Here is a 3,675-nt window from a genome sequence, read left to right as displayed (position 1 = left end):
CTCGGCACCGCGCTGCGCCTCCGCGCCCGCTCCTCCGGCCCTTGGCCTTTGCCGTGCTGCCCCCGAGCTGCCCCACCGCCCTCGGCGCCTCCCCGAGCGGCTGCGGTGCTGCTGCCGGAGTGGGGTTGTCCTCCCAGGCGGGGCACGGAGGGGCGTTGGGAGCACCTGGGCTGCGTGGGCTCGGCGGGGCCACCTGCGTCGTTCCCACCGCGCTTTCTGGCGGGGCGGCCTCGCGGCTCGGAACGCTGCAGCTGCGCCCGTGCAGAGTGTGGGCTCTGTGGGAACAGCACGGGGCTGTCTCTCTCCAGCACCCGGAGCGGTGATGCTACGGTGAGGGGCAGCCTGGTGGTCCCACACGGAGAGGGGGAACCCCAGAGCTGGGCGAGCATCTTCTGGGAGAAGTTTCTTCCTCTTCTCAGTCCAGTCAGTGCCTGTCCCTCAGCACTGCTCGTGCTGGAACAGAGATGAACTGCTGCTGCCCTCAGCGGGGGATGGAGGTTTGCTGCGTTCTCAGGAGCTTCTGAAGGTGCAGCTCTGGCCCTGACTCTCTGGCAGTGCCGCAGCTGAGGCTGCCCTGTCGTGCTTCTTGAGCTCTACTGCATTTCTGCTGTTTGAAGTACTGTCCCCAGCATGTTCCTTAAACAGCTCATTCTCCTTGCAGAGTGCCCAGGAAGCCTTAAGTTGTGTAATACACTGCAAGTGACATCTGTTTTCAGGCTTTTCATGTTTCCATGACTTTCAGTTTTGTCCAAAGTAGCTTGTTTGCCCCTGGCCTCTGCCGTTTTCTCCTTTCCTTCCATTGCAATTCTGTTGTTACCTCCACAAAAGGCCTGGAGGAGTTTGTAGATGCAGAATTTGTAGTTTTTTTGGAAGCTTTGCCAAATTCTGTACTGTATTGAGAGACGTCACCATCATCCCCCTCATCTTGACTCACTCCTCTGGCTGCGAGTCATGCTCAGTGTTGTGTTCAGATGTGTCCTGCGTGTTTTCAGAGCCCTCTATAGCACAGTTAAAGCCCATGTTTCTGAGCTGCCTTATTTTGCTGTTCGTTTCCTGACGTCCTCTGCTCTGACAAGGACAACAGTTTCATTTCTCTCTCCAGCCTCTCTCAGTGCCCCTTTTCCCTTATGCCTGGCGCCCACTCTGTTGCTGTTCCACTTAGGATTAGCAGTGACATCAAAAACTTGTAGAAAAACTTTAAATGTACAGCGCGGCAGGAGGAACTGAGCAGTACAGGAGAGGAAGGGTGCAATCCCCACAGAGCACCAGGTGCAGTAGCTGCCCACAGCATCTCAGTTTGACGTGCAGCAGCGGTATCAGTGCAGAGGGTGGCTGTTCCAACGGACTTTGTAGTGGCGGTGATGTGTGCCTAGGTGAGGCACCCAGAATTCTGCGTAGCACTTCACTCTGTTAACTGATAATTTCCTAAAAGTATTTTCCTAATCATCTTGTAGTGATTGCTCAACCCTAGCTCTGAGTGACACATCTTTTACTTTTCCTTCTCAGGAGCACCCAGAGTCTCTGCAGGGCATAGGTCCACATGATATCAATATCAACAGAGTCTCTCATAGGGGATTTAGTTTCTCTGGAGATAACAAGTAGAACAGAACAGAAGTGAAGGGAGGGCAAAGACCAAAGCTTCCAATTCAAACTGGAGTTCCGTGTTTCTGGGCTCCCTGTCCAACAACTGAAGCACTGTAGGTAGCTTCTGCCCAAAATCATAGAAGCACAGAATGGTTGGGTTGGAAGTGACCTTACAGATCATCCAGTTCTGCAGTGGGTTTGGTTGCCCCCCACCAGGTCAGGGCCCGGGGCCCCATCCAGCCTATTGTTGAGCACCTTTTGCGATGGGGCACCCACTGCTCTCTGGACAGCAGTGCCAGGGCCTCACCTCCACCTGAGTAAAGAATTGCCTCCAAATATCTAATCTAAATCTCACCTCTTCTAGTTTAAAGCCGTTCCCCTTTGCCCTATCACCATCAGACCATGTAGTTAGTCAGTCCCCCTCCTGCCTATAAGCTCCCTGTAAGTACTGGAAGGCCACAGTGAGGACACAGTGAGTTCTTACTTCTCTTCTTCAGGATGAACAAGCCCATCTGCTTTGAAAAATACTGTTCAGAGTACAAAGTGCTCGAGTGTTGAGGAATATCCTTGTATCCCCAGTTCAACCTGTTTTGGATATGTACTCGATGTGCAGTGACTAATTTTGTGATTGTGAATACCTAAGTGGAGGAGCCCAGCCACAGGTGCTGCCCAGCAGAAGTGCCACTGTTGGGATTTTGTCTGGTCCTGATTTTAAGCTGTATCGTTGTCTGTCTGCTGCGATGGCAAAAGAGATGAGCGTGTGCTTTGGGGTGGGAGAAGGCAGGGCTCGGTAATGGTGTGTGCAGCCACTCAATACAGCCTGGCTAGGATTTGGGAAGCTCTTATCTCCTAAGCTGATGTTCTGACCTTTTGTGTGCGTGCTTAGGTCCATGAGGCTATACATGAAGTATCCATCGCAGTGTCCTTGCTCACGTGTTTTGGCAAGGTGTTCTGTTTTGCATTAACAATTGATGATGTGCTCCAGTTTCCAGATGAAACTTTCATTTGCTTGCCATCTGGCCCAACACGAGCTCGTCTTCCTTCTTCCCCATCCCATGCCTGCCCCATGAACCCTGCAGCCCGCACTGAGCCGTGTCCCGCTGCAGGGCAGGTGACAGCGCTGTGACAGCCAGTGTCCAGCTGGAGGGAGAAAACACGGTCTGAATGGCTTGTGTGGCATGTGCAGGGCTCCTGTGGCAATTACTGCTGCATGTGGGATGCCAGTGGTTGCTTAAGCAGCCGTTGTTCCCAGCAGACCTGGTTCTGGAGGGCTTGATGATAAGTGTATTTATTGTCATGATTTTTGGATGTCAGGTCACAAAGGAAATGAAGCCTTTTCTTAAAGTGAGAAGATTCGTCTTCCTCGTGGGATCCAGATGGTGTTTGGAGATGGGAGTATGTAAGAGGATCTCTCATGTTTCTCACTGTGTGCAGCTCAGCCGGGAGCTCCTTAGGATCTGCAGAGATGATAAGCATGTCCTAGTTAGGGGCTGCAGCAGTCAGCCTGTCTCTGATGGCAGAAGGCTCCTCTCTGCACCACCGAGCCTGGTTTTGCCCTGCTTGTCTGTTCTGTTGGGGTTGGTGTGGCTGGCTCAGCAGTTTGCCTCAGTCCCTGCATTGGCACCATCTCCAGGGCCTCTCTCAATGGGGTATTGTTTCTCCCACCCAGGAATGTGCAGGCAAGCAAGGACCTCCGGCAGCTCGCAGAGCAATGCGTTCTGTGCAGTGCTGATGGAGTGACTGTGGCTGACGGCACAGCTGCGGGGACTCGCATGTGCAGTCCGGGTGAGCTCGTGTGAGCAATGCCCTGCCCTTGGGGCACGCAGCAGATCTCTTGCAGAAGTCAGACTGGCAGCTAGGGAGTGTGCGAAGCAGGCAGAGGGGCATCTCCGTTTCTGGGGGTGGATTCCGTCTTCTGTGGACAAGCATTGGGTTACCATGAGCAGGAAGAGGCATTATATGGCATAGGTAAAATGCATGGCATTTTTCAAACATTAAAAAAAAAAAAAATCAGTGGTGGTATTTGTTAATATTCCTTAATTGCTCAATGACAAACTTGGCTTTCATGCATTTTTGGGAATGAGACTCCTA

Source organism: Numida meleagris, chromosome 5 (assembly GCF_002078875.1).
Source record: "Numida meleagris isolate 19003 breed g44 Domestic line chromosome 5, NumMel1.0, whole genome shotgun sequence".
Taxonomy (NCBI): Eukaryota; Metazoa; Chordata; class Aves; order Galliformes; family Numididae; genus Numida; species Numida meleagris.
Note: the sequence above shows the minus strand (reverse complement) of the source record.